This window comes from Bison bison, unplaced genomic scaffold (genome assembly GCF_000754665.1).
Source record: "Bison bison bison isolate TAMUID 2011002044 unplaced genomic scaffold, Bison_UMD1.0 scf7180017864164, whole genome shotgun sequence".
Taxonomy (NCBI): domain Eukaryota; kingdom Metazoa; phylum Chordata; class Mammalia; order Artiodactyla; family Bovidae; genus Bison; species Bison bison.
The window spans coordinates 2,364,143-2,383,434 of record NW_011494736.1 but is presented as its reverse complement, the minus strand read 5'-3'; the positions used below and the strand labels follow the sequence as shown (position 1 = coordinate 2,383,434).

Below are 19,292 nucleotides of genomic sequence, written 5' to 3'. Positions count from 1 at the left end.
AGAATTCAAGGCATAGAATTCAAAAAATACTGTGTATGTAACATTTATTTATTTTACTTTCTTTTGTTGTAATACAATGCTTTTTGGATTATTTTGGAAAATATTTCTATGTATATTTAAACATATTTAAACTTTAAGTATAATGTATAATAAAACTGTATTAATCTATAGCCTCTTATCCTCATCCAACAGAGGGCAGACAGAAGAAGCAAAAACTGTAATCCAATGGCCTCCTAAATGAAAAACACACTCACAGACAACTAACCAAAATGATCACTTGGATCACAGCCTTGTGTAATTCAACAAAATTATGAGCCATGCCATCTAGGGCCACCCAAGACAGATGGGTCATGGTGGAGTGCTCTGACAAAATGTGATCCTCTGGAGAAGGGAATGGCAAACCACTTCAGTATTCTTGCCTTGAGAACCCCATGAGCAGCATGAAAGGCAAAAAGATATGACAAAGAAAGATGAGCCCCCCAGGTCGGTAGGTGTCTGATATGCTACTGGGGAAGAGCAGAGAAATAGCTCCAGAAATAATAAAGAGGGTGAGTCAAAATGGAAACAACACCCAGTTGTGGCTGTGTCTGGTGGACAAAGTAAAGTCTGATGTTCTAAAGAACAATATTGCATAGGAACCTGGAAAGTTGGGTCCATTAATCAAGGTAAATTGAATGTGGTCAAACAGGAGATGGCAAGAGTGAACATCAACATTTTAGGAATCAGTGAACATAAATGGATGATAATGGGCAAATTTAATTCAGATGAACATTATATCTACTACTGTGGGCAAGAATCCCTTAGAAGAAATGGAGTAGCCATCATAGTCAACAAAAGAGTATAAAATGCACTACTTGGGTGCAGTCTCAAAAATGACAGAATGATCTTGGTTTTTATCCAAGGCAAACCATTCAGCATCACAGTAATCCAAGTCTATGTCCCAACACTAATGCTGAAGAAGTTGAAGTTGAATGGATCAATGAAGACATACAAAATCTTCTAGAACTAACACCAAAAGAGATGTCCTTTTCATTATAGGGGACTAGAATGCAAAAGTAGGATGTCAAGAGATACCTGGAGTAACAGGCAAGTTTGGCCTTGGAGTACAAAATGAAGCAAGGCAAAAGCCAACAGAAGTTTGCAAGAGAACAGACTGGTCATAGCAAACACCTTTCAAAAATGCAAGAGACAACTCTACACATGAACGTCACCGGATGGTCAATACTGAAATCAGATTGATTATAGTCTTTGCAGCCAAAGATGGAGAAGCTCTATACAGTCAGCAAAAACAAGACCAGAAGCTGACTGTGGCTCAGATTAGGAACTCTTTATTGCAAAATTCAGACTTAATTTGAAGAAAGTAAAGAAAACCAGTAGGCCTTTCAGGTGTGATCTAAATCAAATCCCTTATGATTATACACTGGAAGTCAGGAATAGATTCAAGGGACTAGATCTGGTAGACAGAGTGCTTGAAGAACTATGGACAGGGCTTTGCAACATTGTACAGTAGGTTGTGACCAAAACCATCTCAAAGAAAAAGAAATGCAAGAAGGCAAAATGGTTGCCTGAGGAGGCCTTACAAATAACTGGGAAAAAAAGAAGTGAAAGGCAAAGGAGAAAGGGAAAATTATACCTAAATAAATGCAGAGTTCCAAAGAATAGCAAGGAGAAATAAGAAAGCCTTCTTAAGTGAATAATGCAAAGAAAGAGAGGAAAAAAATAGAATGGAAAAGACTAGAGACCTCTTCAAGAAAATTAGAGATATCAAGGGGACATTTTATGCAAAGGTAGGCAAAATAAAGGACAGAGAAGGTAAGGATCTAACGGAAGCATAAGAGATTAAGGAGAGGTGGCAAGAATACATAGAACTGTACAAAAAAAGGTCTTAATGATCCAGATAACCAAAATGGTGTGGTCACTCACCTAGAGCCAGATATCCTAGAGTGTGAAGTCAAGTGGGCCTTAGAAAGCACTACTACATACAAAGCTAGTGGAGGTGATAGAATTCCAGCCAAGCATTTCAAATCCTAAAATATAATGCTCTTAAAATGCTGCACTTAATACATCAGCAAATTTGGAAAACTCAGCAGTGGCCACAGGATTGGAAAAGGTCAGTTTTCATTCTAATACCAAAGAAAGGCAATGTCAAGAATGTTCAAGCTACTGTGCGATTGTACTCATTTCACATGCTAGCAATGTATTGCCCAAAATACTTCAAGCTAGGCTTCAATAGTATGTGAACCAAGAACTCCCAGATGTAGAAGATGGATTTAGAAAAGCCAGAGGAACCAGAGCACAAATTGTCAACATCTGCTAGATCATAGAAAAAGCAAGAGAATTCCAGAAAAACATCTACTTCTACTTCATTGACTCTGCTAAAGCCTTTGACTGTGTGGTCACAACAAACTGTAGAAAATTCTTAATGAGGTGGGAATACCACACCACCTTACCTGCCTCCTAAGAAACCCAGATGTAGGTCAAGAAGTAACAGTGAGAACCGTACATGGAACAACAAACTGGTTCCAAACTGGGAAAGGCTGTATATTGTCACCCTGCTTGTTTATCTTACATGCAGAGTACATCATACGAAATCCTGGGCTGGATGAATCCCAATCTAGAATCAAGATAGCCAGGAGAAATATCAACAACTTTAGATATGCAGATGACACCACTCTAATGGCCAACAGTGAAGAGTCACTAAAGAGCCTTTGATGAGGGTTAAAGAGGGGAGTGAAAAAACTGGGTTAAAACTCAACACTCAGAAAATGAAGATCATGGCATCTGGTTCTATTCAGTTCAGTTCAGTTCAGACGCTCAGTCGTGTCCGACTCTTTGCGACACCATGAATCGCAGCACGCCAGGCCTCCCTGTCCATCATCAATGCCTGGAGTTCACTCAGACTCACGTCCATTGAGTCAGCGACGCCATCCAGCCATCTCATCCTCTGTCGTCCCCTTCTCCTCCTGCCCTCAATCCCTCCCAGCATCAGAGTCTTTTCCAATGAGTCAACTCTTCACATGAGGTGGCCAAAGTACTGGAGTTTCAGCTTTAGCATCATTCCTTCCAAAGAAATCCCAGGGCTGATCTCCTTCAGAATGGACTGGTTGGATCTCCCTGCAGTCCAAGGGACTCTCAAGAGTCTTCTCCAACACCACAGTTCAAAAGCATCAATTCTCAGCACTCAGCTTTCTTCATAGTCCAACTGTCACATCCATACATGACCACTGGAAAAACCATAGCCTTGACTAGATGGACCTTTGTTGGCAAAGTAATGTCTCTGGTTTTGAATATGCTATCTAGGTTGGTCATAACTTTTCTTCCAAGGAGTAAGCGTCTTTTAATTTCATGGCTGCAGTCACCATCTGCAGTGATTTTGGAGCCCGGAAAAATAAAGTCTGACACTGTTTCCACTGTTTCCCCATCTATTTCCCATGAAGTGATGGGACCAGATGCCATGATCTTCGTTTTCTGAATGTTGAGTTTTAAGCCAACTTTTTCACTCTCCTCTTTCACTTTCATCAAGAGGCTTTTGAGTTCCTCTTCACTTTCTGCCATAAGGGTGTTGTCATCTGCATATCTGAGGTTATTGATATTTCTCCCGGCAATCTTGATTCCAGCTTGTGTTTCTTCCAGCCCAGCGTTTCTCATGATATACTCTACATATTAGTTAAATAAGCAGAGTGACAATATACAGCCTTGACGTACTCCTTTTCCTATTTGGAACCAGTCTGTTGTTCCATGTCCAGTTCTAACTGTTGCTTCCAGACCTGCATACAAATTTATCAAGAAGCAGGTCAGGTGGTATGGTATTCCCATCTCTTTCAGAATTGTGCAGTTTATTGTGATCCACACAGTCAAAGGCTTTGGCATAGTCAATAAAGCAGAAATAGATGTTTTTTCTGGCACTCTCTTGCTTTTTCGATAATCCAGAGGATGCTGGCAAATTGGTTTCTGGTTCTTCCGCCTTTTCTAAAACCAGCTTGAACATCAGGAAGTTCACGGTTCACGTATTGCTGAAGCTTGGCTTGGAGAATTTTGAGCATTACTTTACTAGCGTGTGAGATGAGTGCAATTGTGCGGTCGTTTGAGCATTCTTTCGCATTGCCTTTCTTTGGGATTGGAATTAAAACTGACCTTTTCCAGTCCTGTGGCCACTGCTGAGTTTTCCAAATTTGCTGGCATATTGAGTGCAGCACTTTCACAGAATCATCTTTCATTACTTCATGGAAAATAGATGGGGAAAATATGGAAACTGTCAAATTTCATTTTCTTGGGCTCCAAACTCACTGCAGACAGTGACTACAGCCATGAAATTCAAAGAAGTTTGCTTGGAAGAAAAGCTATGAAACACCTAGACAGCATATTCAAAAGCAGAGGCATCACTTTGCTGACAAAGGTCCATCTAGTCAAAGCTATGATTTTTTTCAGTAGTCATGTATGGGTGTGAGAATTGGACCATAAATAAGCTATGTGCCAAAGAATTGATGGTTTCAAACTGTGGTGCTGGAGAAGACTCTTGAGAGTCCCTTGGTCAACAAGAAGATCACACCAGTAAATTCTAAAGAAAATCAATCCTGAATATTAATTAGAAGGACTGACACTGATTCATTAGCCACCTGATGCAAAGAGCTTACTCATTGGAAAAGACCCTGTTGCTAGGAAAGACTGATGGCAGGAGGAAAAGGGGACAACTGAGGATGAGATGTTTGGATAGCATCACTGACTCTGTGGATACGAGTTTGAGTAAACTCTGGGAGATGGTAAAGGACAGGGAAGCTTGGCATGCTGCACTTCATGGGGTCACAAATAGCTGGACACAACTGAGTAAGTGAACAACAATAATCTATAGTCATCCTTTCCAAAATATTCAAATAATTCAAAGAAAATCCTATTAAAGACATTTTAATTTGTAGGAAAAAAATCAAAATAGCAGTAATATGCTTATTTTAGATTACTTTGAATCAACAGAAATGTATTAAGGAAAAGTAGTAAAAATTACCTTTATATTCACCATAGATTTATATCTAAAACAAAATGTAATAGAAACAACAATTATTTACTCACTGGCTACTCCCCATCCTGAGAATTCCTTATCAAATACTCTAACAGTAGAGATAAAAAGGAGAATAAATGGTCTCCTTTTGATCCATGCCACAACTCTCTGATCCTTGCAAATTTCTTAACCTACTTTTATTAGGCTGGCCAAAAATGTTTTTTGAGTTTTTCCGCAAGATGTAACATCTTATGAAAAAACCTGAATGAACACTATATCATCTTAAGATTAAGAATTTGTTATTGATAACCTTGAATGATCATCTTTTCTAAATGAATAAAAATTTTAAGATTTCAATATGGAAGATAACCTAGTGTAGCAACTGAAAATCTTTGGCATTGATTTCTAATAGGAAACGTGCAATAGAATACTTTCAAATGAAATACTTAAAGAAAGATAAATTATCTTGGCCACTTGCAAATATGCTACCAAATTAAACTTTAGTGAATTTTTCATGTCTATAGGCATATGTGCAGAGATAAATTGTGCAGGATAAGGACAAACACAACTGCAGATAAATATGTGCAGGATAAGGACAAACACAACTGCAGCAATCTATCACTTATGTTGCAATAAAAAATAAGCAGCCATATTCATATATATATTTATGAACCTACACCTAATGCCTTTTAATTAAAATGAAAAATGAAATCAACTTACTATGAGAATATAATATTAAATTACATAAACCAAGATTTTAAATGCACTAAATATTTAGAGGTAGACCTATGGAAAATGGATCCTTGGTAGATGAACTATAAAACATAAGTCAAATATTGTTGCTTTTCTTATACTGATCCATAACCTCCATGTTATTGTTACATGTTATTGCTATATTGCCATGATTATGTTTAGTTTTCTCACATTTTTAATCTTAGTTCTGCCCTCCCCCTCCCCACCGCCATTAGAAAAGGCTACCCTTAAAAGGAAAATATCCATGACTTTAAATAAGATAAATAAGTCAAAAGAACTGATCAAATAATTTATAAAATTAGGTTCCTATAGACCTAGAATTACAGATGGAATTACCCCATTTCATATGAGAAATGAGATGCATGTTTCAAGTCCTCCTAGAAACATCTTCTACATTATAAAAAGCAATACTTTAAATGGTTTTGTGAGATAGAGAAGGCAGTACTAAGGATGACATATGATAGCAGAAATCAGCCTCTCAACCCTCAATATTAATCTGATGTCAAATGCAGCAGGGTCAATGCATCATACATTTATGTGATCAAGTAAATTGCTAGAAGCAAATTTGACATTAAGATGATAAACACAGCTATTAACAGAAATCAGGGTCTATGGTAATCAGATCCAATAAGCTAATTAATCTTAGCTCTGACACAAAGATTCCTTGAGAGTGGAATGATAACCTAAAGCATAAGTAGCACAGTTCGAATGATTTAATCTTCCATCTCCTATGAGGTAAACATGAGATGGACAGGGCCACAATCACTGGGATTAAATGCTCTTCTTTTCAAGGCCTATTCTGGGAGTCTGCACAGGAGTACATTGTTAGTCCAGCTCCAAGAGAATCAGGATATGGAATTATCTAAATAACTGATGTTATCATAAAATGAAATATGATCTATTTTTACTTTAGCAAAGTTACAAATTACTTTAAGCATTTAAAAAAAAATCAAGTCTGGGCCTCAATGAAACAGCATCAGCAGATCATGCTAAAGTAGGGGGAGTGGCAGCAATCTTTCCATAATACCAACATGGTCTGAACAGGGATTATGTCAGCCAGAGTAGCATAGAGACTAGTCATCTTCACAAGTGAAAATAAGTCATCCACCTACACAGTCCTCTTTTAACACTAAAATGAATAATTCACATTGATTTGACTGAAAATATAATAAACTCATTTTCTTAAAAATATACACACAAATGTCTGATTTTCTAAAAATATTTGTAAATTAATGCATCCTTGGAGCAGACTTTTTTTTAAGTATATTTGCCATAAGTTGAATGAAAGGTCTAACATCTTCTACTAGAATGAAGTAATAAGTTCATATATGCCTTAACCACTGCTTTCAGAAAGGACCAATTCCTCAGCCTACCTTATCACAAAAGCATTACTAATGTGTGGAAACATTATGAGCCTTCTTATTTTGGGTTTGAAAGTTTTCTTACCAGGGCCTAAAGTGGTATAAAGAAAAAGACAGCTAAAATTCGACATATACTAAACCAATATATAATATAACTCTGTAACTTGCAGTAAATTATCAAGGATACGTATATATTATACAAATATTAAATGTATATTAATGTATATATCAAGAAACATATACAACATTAAGTATTTTAAAGTTCTATAAGCAGACTAGGATAACTGTCTTTAGAAGCTATTTCTGGTACTTAATTGGCCCTATTTTATTAAATTATTTATGTGCAACCTAAAAATATTTTGTTGTAATTGAAGCCCATAGATTTAATCTCTACAAAAATTAGAATAGTTCCTAATTTTTAAAACCTTAAAATTCCTTCTTGTGCTTGAAAATGGTTCTTAACTTTCCCCTCAGCCTTTTCTTCAGATTAAGTAACTTTCAATTAAATAATTTACCACATTTTCCTATTCCCTCAACCATTTCTAAATCAGTTCCTCAAATTCTTCTACCCATCTTAAAATATAGCAAATCAAACCTACCTTGAGATTCTACTAATTAACCGTGCTTGGGAAAGATTATTTTTCTACTTTTGTGTATCTTTTTCTTGATAAAATGAATCAGTAAGTTTTTGCTTATTTTTAATGATACTGCCCTGATAGTTCCCGGTCTTTTTCAGTTGCTCTAGGGCCAAATGATTCATATTCTTATATAACCAAATTTCTCTGGGATTCTAAGAAATCAAAGCAGTAAGAGAATACAATTATACAGGATCTTTACAACAACAACAAAAAAAGTGTGTCTACTCATTAAAATCTAGTCTGCTCAGAGTGTATTTTTTAAAACGCATTTTATGAAAGACAATAAATATATAAATCAGTAATCTTTACCCCAAATTTATAGGCCTAGTTAGCACAATAAAATAAGCTTGTCATAATTAGAAGCTATTCCTTTTTCTGAGAGTTTTGTTAACAGCTAACAAAAATCACTACAGTACCAGAAGATGTTCATAGCAGCCCAGCAGTTACTTCTCATTTCCTCATTAAACATTCCATATGCATCCATCAAGTCATTACAATATTCCACATATCTGTCAACCTTTGCCAGGCTATCACATACAAGCCTGCACCCTAAGACGATTCTTATGAAATATTCATAAACATTTTCAAGTTACAAATTTCTCTCATTCAAGATAAGATTTAATGGCAACACTTTCCTGAACGAGTTAATGAGAACTCTTTTCTATAATGAACGAGCTCAGATATACAAGTGCCCCATGATTTCACCAGGCACTTCGGTCAGGAGCAAACTCAACAATAATTCACAGTCAGCTTTCTTTTGTTTAGGTGCCTAAGGCAATGTCTTCCTGGCTGTCAGCAATCTGATAAAAACATCAAAATTCAGTCAACGTGGATGAAGAGTGATTTAACTTGAACGACCATATCCAACCCATCAATTGATTTTTACCGTATTTCAGGAAGACTATCAAGTGATATTTTTATTCCTTAAATCAAGTCAGATTTTGGACTGCTAAACTGGTAAATCTGAATTCTGATTACTATGCCTGATTAACGAAGAGCAGAAGCCAACTGAAAGACTCCCTACAGAAATGGGAAATCTTATTCAAATGGAAAGCATGAAAGCCCTCGTGGTACCCACTCAATGAGTTCTCTTGATGAGAGGGGTGTGGAGGGTGGGCGGATAAACTAAATTAACATTGAAACAGAGGCATTTGCAGGCACCTGTTGAGAATCCTGATTTAGTCCACTCACACCACAACCCTCCCCCCAATTTTTATTTTGAAGATTTCAATTTAAATGAACACTCACATACACATACTAATCACTCAACTTCTCCAGATATTTTCCCCCACATTTGCTGTTTTCCACATGTAGCATTCTCACTCTGAACCATTTGAAAGTAATCTGAAAACTCTTTGTTTAGTTGTGGAGAACCATCATCAAAGCCATAGTGGTGCTAATGTCTGAGAAAAGGCACTTAAAGTTTCATTTACAAACACAGATATGTTAACAAGCTCTGGAAAGCAAAATGTGTGCTGGATTTGGAATGACAGCCTTAGCCCTTCTGTGTAATACAGGTATGATACTGAGTAAGACACTCAAAAATCTCAGAGACTAAGTTACTCTCTATAGAGCCTGGATCATGCCTACTTCACTAGGATTTTGTTAGGACTATGAGTGTTTATATGAAGTAAAGTATCTGGAAGAAAAATACATTGTTACATAAATATTATTCAGGAAACTATGTTATTTAAAATCTCCAGTGACAATAAGAATTACCTGGTTACAATACAAAAGCAATAGACATTTGTTGAGCATTTACTATAAGCTGCTACTGCTACTGCTAAGTCACTTCAGTTGTGTCCGACTCTGTGCGACCCCAAAGAGGGCAGCCACCAGGCTCCCCCGTCCCTGGGATTCTCCAGGCAAGAACACTGGAGTGGGTTGCCATTTCCTTTTCCAATGCATGAAAGTGAAAAGTGAAAGTGAAGTCGCTCAGTCGTGTCCGACTCTTAGCGACCCCATGGACTGCAGCCTACCAGGCTCCTCCATCCATGGGATTTTCCAGGCAAGAGTACTGGAATTGGGTGCCATCACCTTCTCCGACAAGCTAGATGACTATAATTATACTTGTTTTACAAGGAATTAAGTTTTATTCAGATGAAAAGATTTGAAGATTGACTCATAGTGATTTAAGTGGTAGACCTGGGATCCCTGGGAGGAGGGCATGGCAATCTACTCCAGTATTCTTGCTGGAAAAATCCCAAGGACAGAGGAACCTGGTGAGCTATAGCCCATGGGTGACATGATTGAAGTGATTGAGCACACAATAGATTTAAACTAAACTGAAAATTACTTTAAAAACCTGTAACAGAAAAGTTATTTTCAACCTGCACATTATTAAAACCACAAAAACTTTATTCTTAAGTATAATATATATTAGGCTATAAAACCTTCCCAATAACTTTGCATAAACACAGTAAAAACATATTTTGAGTTAAAAAGAAATTTAATGAATATTTATGAAAATAAAGTAACATATGTTAATAGTAACATTAAAATAATATTTCATTGAGTGCATATTGTTTTCAAAATTCAAGTGAAAATATTTTAAGCTTGTGTAGCTACATTAAGATTTTATAGCTTATTAAAGGTTAATTTTTTATAAAATAAGTACACTGAATTAAAAAATAGATACAATATATTGTGTAGCTATAATTTTAACTAAATAAATTTTAGGAAGAGGTACTTTTTTCCCCAATTATTAATATTTTTCAATGCTATTTTCTTACAGAAGTAATTTAAGTCTGTCTTCACATATCTCACAGCAAAAACAAATTAGTAAAATACAAGTTGCTGCTCAGAACCAATGTATTCCTGAGGAAGGTAGTAATTTTTTTTACCATAAGAAAATGAATGAGAAAAAAAAAGCAAAAGGAAAGAACTTAGAGTCATACAGTGATTAATAGTTATGTAGTGTTTTTTATTTTTAAACTTTGTTAATGCGGAGCAAAGGATTTATCTATATATTTTATAATTAAAACAATTTGTTAATATCCATGACCTCTATGAAATATCAACACAAAAGTGAAAAAACTATGCAAAATTTCCATGTCAGTTTTCGGAGAAGGCAATGGCACCCCACTCCAGTACTCTTGCCTGGAAAATCCCTTGGACAAAGGAGCCTGGTGGGCTGCAGTCCATGGGGTCACTAAGAGTTGGATACTCTAAAAGCAAATACATGAGAAAATCTTAAGCTAAAGTTTCAAGATCATAATCATTCCTGAAATAATCTAAACCCTTTATTGAAGTACTGAGCTTTAAACAAACAAGGCTGGGATTAAACCATTTAGCAAATGATAAAGTCTTAAATTTTTGACCACACAGAATGGTGACCAATAAGAAAAATGGAATTCAACTATAAAATGTAGTATTTAATAAACATTTTGATGTGATTAAACAAAATATTAACTTTCTATTAATGAGTGTTTAGTATATTCTTGGCATTGTGTTAAGTACTTACATGCATAATTTAATTTTGACAACAGCCTTATGATATAGAGGCGATTTCATGATACTCTTGAATCATATACGATACCTCAATTCTCAAAGTTTAAAATTTGTATTAGATGTTTATACAACTACTCTATAATAGTAATACAGTTTCAATTCCTAAAACTATATTATTTTTTAATATTATATAATTCTATTACCTGACCACAAAAATCTATGCATTAAAATGCATATTGAAGAATATAAAAATCAAAAGCATTTACTACCCTGTTAGGTTATTGTTTATATTCATCCTTAATAGTCTAATTATATTTACTTTTAACATTTATTTTTCTGCTTATTTATACCTGTCTTATTCCACAAAAATCATTAGAGACAACTTTATTTTATTTGTTTTTATGGTTTGAGATGCTACATGGTATCAGCATAATTTTTTACTGTTAATGCAAGAAGTGCAATCTTAAAAGACTATTTCTGTAACTGATTTATCTTAAGTATATTATTATATTCAGTTCAGTTTTGCATATTTGAGACCACTCTCATTCCCCATTATTCAATTCATATTCTTTCTCTTTAGAATTTTACTCAGATTTTAAGGGCTTACTAAGAATAACTAGTATTTATTAAAAACCATGCATGCATTTTAAGAGTCAATATTCATATAACCATGCAAGTTGGGATTACTTTTATCACCACTTTGTGAATTAAAAAACAAAAAACAAAAAACCTGAGGTTTTAGATAATACTCCAAAGTCACACAGACATCAAACAGAAGAGCTAGAAATTAAGCTAGTCTCTTCTATTTTTGCGTCCTGCCATGCTGATTTCCCTGGTGGCTCAGACGGTAAAGCCTCTGTCTATAATGCGGGAGACCCGGGTTCGATCCCTGGGTGGGGAAGATCCGCTGGAGAAGGAAATGGCAATCCACTCCAGTACTATTGCCTGGAAAATCCCATGGACAGAGGAGCCTGGTAGGCAACAGTCCTTGGGGTTGAAAAGAGTCGGACACGACTGAGACTTCACTTCACTATGCTGTGCTTCACTATTCAAAACAAATCACCTGGTGAATACAGAAGACAAAACACTGGAAAGACTGGGAAACCCATATACAGTAGGAAAAAAGTAAAAACCGTCAACCAGACAGAGAGAGGGAAAAACTGAAATGTGAAAGGATAGCTCAGGATTACCTCAAAGCCAGACGACGTCATCATCCATCGAGAGATCTACACTGGTGTGTCAAATAAGTTCTCAAAAATTAAAGTATGTCTAAAACTTACACTTTCAGACTTTAGAGTGATACATAATGTGTATATATATATATATATATAACACAAAACATTTCTGAAACATGAATAGTTTTAGGTAGTTAACTGTGCCTTGCTGTGTTCAGTCTTTAGTCATTTCAGTTGTGTCCGACTCTTTGTGACCCCATGGACTGTAGCCCACCAGGCTCCTCTATCCATGGGATTCTCTAGGCAAGAAGATTGGAGTGGGCTGGCATTTCCTCCACCAGGGGATCTTCCAGACCCAGCGATTGAACCCACATCTCCTATGTCTCCCTCATTGACAGGCAGATTCTTTACCACTGAGCCACCTGGGAAGCCCAAGGAGTTAATTAAAGGGGATCAACTGCCATTTTCTTTCTTTCTTCCTATCTTTCCTTCCTTCCTTTCTCTCTGGCTTCTTTCTTGATTTATGCCTTTTTTAGTTTATAACATTTAAGACAAACAAAATAGTCTTTTTTGGCTCCCAAACTTACAAGAATGCACGGGGGTGATTTACACTTAACATATTATAAAAAGATACATGCAAAACTCAATCTTTCTAATAAATAATGTCACTTGTTATGATTTCACAATATTAAAATGGTTAGTAAAATTAAATTATATGATCATGTAGGTAAAATACAGGCATGACTTCTAAATTATGGGATTCATTCAGAACAGACTCCAGACTTGCAGGTATACCTTTATTTGTTTTAAGCCATGAAAAAATTTTAATATTAGGAATAAGGCTGGAAGCATTCAGGATTAAGTATTCTTGTTCTCAATGGCCCGCATGCTGCAGTCCATGGGGTCGGAGTCCATGGGGTCGACTGAGCTACTGAACTGAACTGAAAATCAAATTGCTAAATAGCAGAATAACACTCAGTCTAGTTTTTTCATTATAACTTATGATTGAAGTTGTATTTCAATGGAAACTACCTTTTGTAGATATGATAATATTTGGTCTAAGTCATTTAGAAAAATAACTAAAGTCAGTCAGTGGAAAATGGAAAGCGTTCTGGTTTAAAAAATAATAGCACATTTGGCTTTTAAATGCTTTAAATCATTGTTTTCTGATTTTGTGTTCTAGTCCTGACCATGTTTTCCGTGACCAATGGAGCCTCTAGATTTCTTATAGTTATAAAATATGGAGTATTGGTCTTTTGCAATTACTTCTGAGAACAGGGTATGAAATACCTCATTAAATCGGCCAGTGAACAAACTTACCCTTTATAAGTATCAAGATAGTGTTCACTATTTTTTTGTTCATGATATGCCTTAAAAAATTGCCTTAAAAATGAAGTGTGCGTCCATATACAAAAGCATACATAAAATATCATGAAGTGACAATGAATTAAAGGTTTGTTTTTGTATCTGAAATATTCAGAGACTGTCATGTAAATAAATCTGCTAGCTTCATCAATAGCAGGGAAAGTTATAATGCGTCAAAAGTTTCGATAAGGAAGGAGTCTTTCTCTTCTTTCGTATCCTTCCAGCCTCACTGTCACATGACATGTAAGTCTGTACCAGTGTACACATACATATACCACGCATACACACACATACACAAACACACACACACACACACAATGGATGTTTTAGCTTAAAAAAATATTGAGTTCCTTTTCTATGTACCTTGTTGTACTATCATACTAGGTACCACATATTGTGATGCTAATTATTAGATAAACACATCATATTTTAACTTTGGCATATAAAAAATAAATTTTAGAAGTACCATCTTAAACTTCTACCACATAGAGTAAATGCCGTTCTCTATTCTGAAATAAAGAAAATTAATTCTTTTGAATGCAGTTATCCTAGGGATTGAATAAATATCATCAGAAAAAAATAGGAGACTGGGGTAAATGAAACTTATAGTTAAGCAAACATGAAAAGCATGCAAACACTTTATGTGAGGTTAGTTTACAAAATACACTTTCTCCATACTTATCTTACCTAAACTAGAGAATTTCTTAATGACCTTATCGTCCATTTATTGAGTACTGATTGGTAAATCACCAAATATAGAGATTTCTCCACTAAACCCCTAACTCAATGTTTTAAATTTACTTATTTTGTGGATGAAGTTGTGTTTGAAATTCAAATAGTATGAAGTTTACTTTTTCTTAAGCTGTTGGAAACAATGTGTTTGAAAATATCAACACATAACAACTGCTTTCTAGTCCTCATTTCTTTACCAGCTCTTCCAAAAGGCCCAAGTCTTTAAGCATGCTTTATGGAGTTGAATGGCAGTTGGTTAACTTACACACTGGCCAAACAATGTACAACTGATATTAAAATAAAAATCTCATCTGATGAATAGATAGGAAACTTTCATTTGTAGGAAGTTACAAAGTCATTTGGATTTCTAAAACATTAAAATTGTGATTATAAGGATAAAAATATATAAAAAATATAAAAACCAGCTAATATTTGCTAGTATTTTACTATCTAACTGTGAGTACTAAGATTATACTCTGTGACTCCATTTATTAAAAAAATAGCAACAGCATTGATGAATATTTTTTGTAACTCCACTATGAACAGAAGGCATAAGATAGTTATACATTTGTAATTTTACCATATGCAAATTTGACTCCTATAAGACTTGGGGCTTAAATGTGGTGTGGACCCAGACAATGGCCCAATTTCCACATTTCTGAGGGATTTTCTTGATTTCTAGTTGCCATGAAATACACAGTAATTTTTTTTTTTTTTACTATTGATTTTTCAGAAAAATGATTAAAGGAAAGCCAATAGCTTTTTATTATATTTTATAAAATAAATTTCATACTCAAGAGCTATTTAGCAATTTAGGAATTTGCAAGGGTTTTAGAATCTGCTGTACTATATCTCAGATTGTCACTGAGAGAAATCTAAGTGAATCCATTATGATATATAAGATAGTATTTTGTCTCACAGCTTAAAGAATTAAAGCACACTCTTATAAACTGCTATAAATAGCAAGTTCAAAGAAACCTAAAGCCTTTCCTCTAAGGTTTAAGTATAAAGAAACTAGCACAAGCTAGTTCTGAGGAACTTGCTTGACCCTTTCCTGAAGCAACTAAGAGCAGACATCAAGGCACAAAGCTAGAAGCCATCTGCCTTTTATGATTTCTGTAACAAATACGTGGATTTTCTCATCAATCTCTTTCTAGAGACTAAATTGGAGAAGGCAATGGCACCCCACTCCAGTACTCTTGCCTGGGAAGTCCCATGGACAGAGGAGCCTGGTAGGCTGCAGTCCATGGGGTCTCGAAGAGTCAGACATGACTGAGCGACTTCACTTTCACTTTTCACTTTCATGCATTGGAGAAGGAAATGGCAACCCACTCCAGTGTTCTTGCCTGGAGAATCCCAGGGATGGGGGAGCCTCGTGGGCTGCCATCTGTGGGGTCACTCAGAGTCAGACACGACTGAAGCGACTTAGCAGCAGCAGCAGCAGCAGAGACTAAATTAACACATACATATAATTTATGATATAAACTAATGAGATCTGTTCTTTCTTGGCTGTAGATTATTTTCTACTAATTTTAGGAGATAATATCACAATTATGCTTCCCCTTTGCCCTTTCCATCTCAGATGCAGAGATTCCCTCTTAGATTCATTTTTTAACTATGATATAGATACTACTCCACAGTTAAAATATGATTAACTTTTCTCTTTACTCAGTCAGTCCCATGTTCCCAGTCCAGATGCTCATTTAGAATCATGATTAACAGTTGTAATTCACATATAAGTCAATTGGTCCTCTCTCTTTTTTTCAACCCAGCCATATTGCTGTATTACCTCTCTTTTCAATTTTAACCTCAGAATATATTTGATGGACAGGTGAAGCAAGTTCAGCTCTAATCATGCTATATAACTTTGTCTACTCCATGCTTTCTTTTTTCTTTACAGTGGGAATGTATATGAACAGATACATTGTATAATCTCTGTGACAATTACAAAAAACAAAGTTGCCTAGAATAGAATTTGAAACGTTAAAGAAAGGATGCTCTATCTTCTTTGCCTAGAAGAAAATGCCAAGCTTGTCACAAGACTTCGTCTGGAGCGGAATATTGCATAGACCTCTCTGATAAATCTTTTCATAGGCCTGTAAGGAGGATGATCAGGGAAAATGTACCAGGTTCTTAATAACTCTCTCCTATTTTAGATAAACCACTATTTCACTACTTTATGAAACTTGTCTAATGGTTGTATAGTGTAAATATTCTCTGGAGCAGTCAAATAAAAAGAAATTGGCTGTTTTAATCCATTATCTACTGGTAAGGATTTTGAGAGTTTGGCTTATAAACATTGTTAGAAAAAAAATTAAATGCCTTAACATGAATTTTTAGACTTTTTTCTTATAAAATTTATACAAAATCTTCAGAAAAATATAAAGAAGTAGAAATCATCAGCAATCCCATCAACCCAATTTAAATAATAACAACATTTTAGTCATCTATATCACTATTAGTTTGAACAAGCAGGATTCATATAATATACCCAAAACAGTGTTACAGTGGTTCCTCGTTATTCATAGTTTTACTTTTGGAGGTTTCAGATACTCAGGGTCAAAGACAATTCAAAGTATACTAAACGGAAAATTCTAAAAATATTATTCCTACATTTTAAATTATGTGCTGTTCTAAGTAGCCTGATGACATCTCAGGCTGTCCCACTCCCTCCAGCCAGGATGTGAATGGTCCCGTTGCGCAGCATATCTACACTGTGTATGCTCTCCTGCCTGATAGTCACTATGCAGCCCTCTAGATGATCAGAGTGACTGTGGAGATATTACACTCACATAATTTTTATTACAGCATATTGTTATAGCTGCTCTATTATTCATTATTGTTGTTAATCTCTTACTGTGCCTAATTATAAATTAAATTATATCATAGGTATGTATGTATAGAGAAAACCATAATATATGTATGGTTTGGTGCTATTTGTGGTTTCAAGCATTCATAGGGGTCTTGAAATTTATCCCCTGTGGATAAGTGGATACTCTTATTTTTTTCCCACTGTACTTTAAACATCCAAAAAGGAACATTCTCCCCCAAAAATGTAGAGGAAGACTTCTTCTGATTATTGCTAATAAAATGTCCTCTAAGCAATTTGAATCACTTGTCTTAAGTAATTAGAATATCTAGTCTTATACCATGATCAAAACTATCCTTGATTTAAAATTTCATGTTCTTGCCCCTCTACCAGATTTACACTGTTGTGGGAGGAGTGGATTCTATCTTATTTCTTTCCTTATGCATTTGTGATACTTATCTATAAATTGAAGATAATAATCCATACCTCAACACGACAGTGATTGTAGATTAATGTGAAAATACATTAAAAATGCTTAGAAAAATATTTAGCCCACATTCCTAACAATGTTACTTTTAGAAGTAACAATAATAATTATTCTATAATTATTATAAATGTCCTCTTTATAATTTATTTGACATGTAAGGATTTTCACATATTTTAAATATGTTTTATGCTGCAATTATTGTACAGCATTCAGCTGTACCAGTATAGCACGATTTTCAATGCTAAACTGGATGTATGTCTGTGTGCTCTGTCGTGTCCAACTCTTTGCTGCCCCATGGACTGTAGACCACCAGGCTCCTCTGTTCATGGAATTTTCCAGGTAAGACTACTGGAGTGGATTGCTATTTCCTATTCCAGGGGATCTTCCCAATCCAGGGATCGAACTAATTTCTCCCGTGTCTCCTACATTAGCAGGATTCTTTACCACTGAGCCACATGGGAAACTGAAACTAGATGCACATATTGTTTCAAATATTTTCTCACATCATTGGCCATCATGTTTTTATCAAACCTGTTTTCCCCCCTTAGAATATATTGATTGGAATGGAATTATTGGGTCAAAATGTGATTACTTTAAGGCTTTCAATACATACTGACAAATCATCCTACAAAACACTAGTATCAATGTTATCAATGTATATTTTCAAGACTATCTTAAAATTCTGGCCTGTTATCTATTATCAGACATTGATTTAAGTATAAGGGCATCCTTGGAAGATAATTTTAAAAAAACAGGCACAGAATGTGTTCTTGTGTCCTTACAGAGTGTACCAACAGAGTTCTGGAAACTTTTTTGCTCTTAGGAGTTAGCAAAGCTCATATAGTTTTGAATGAGGTGAAATCCAATATATGTTCAGAACCAGAGCATTCCAGTGACAGAACTACACTGACCATTCTTTTTTAATAGGAAAAGAAAATGAACTAAGGAAGAGCAGTAGTGACTCTCTATTGTGATGGCTCATTATGAGATACTTATATTGAACTGCTTTAATTATGTAAATGCATCTAGTGGATGAATGTTAATAAACTTCTATTTAAATAAAATAAATCAAAACTCTGCATCTTCCTAGTATTTTATACTTTAATTAAATTTCTGGGCACAGCCAGTAACTATGAAGTTATACAGTCGGCAAAATTAATCACTGAGGAAAATCTGCGAGATACTAGTGTAACAAAAAGCACATGGTAATTAGATAACAGATTAGAAGTTTCACAGATGTCATAAGAAGAGGACACTGTGGTTCTCATTTTTACCATTCCAGATAGATGTTATAAAGGGAATGCCAATTTTATGAGGGTCCCACAAGCACACTATCTTAAAGACTTTAATATTAAATTTTCCATTTTGGAAAAGTTATCTTCCTGTGACACATTATGCCTCTTTCTCTCTCTCTCCACACTCTCACTCACACACACATACATACATACACTCTCTCTCTTCATGTTCCCAGATACACATGTAATCCCAACTAAACAAAATATTCACCCCACAACCAAATGATGGGCACT

The 19,292-nt window shown here is 35.2% G+C and overlaps 1 protein-coding gene across 4 annotated transcripts in view; it reads right to left on the bottom strand.

Moving 5' to 3' along the window:
* Positions 1–19,292, bottom strand: part of NAALADL2 (N-acetylated alpha-linked acidic dipeptidase-like 2) — a 1,240,647-nt gene that overhangs the window by 669,996 nt on the left and 551,359 nt on the right. The window lies entirely within an intron of this gene.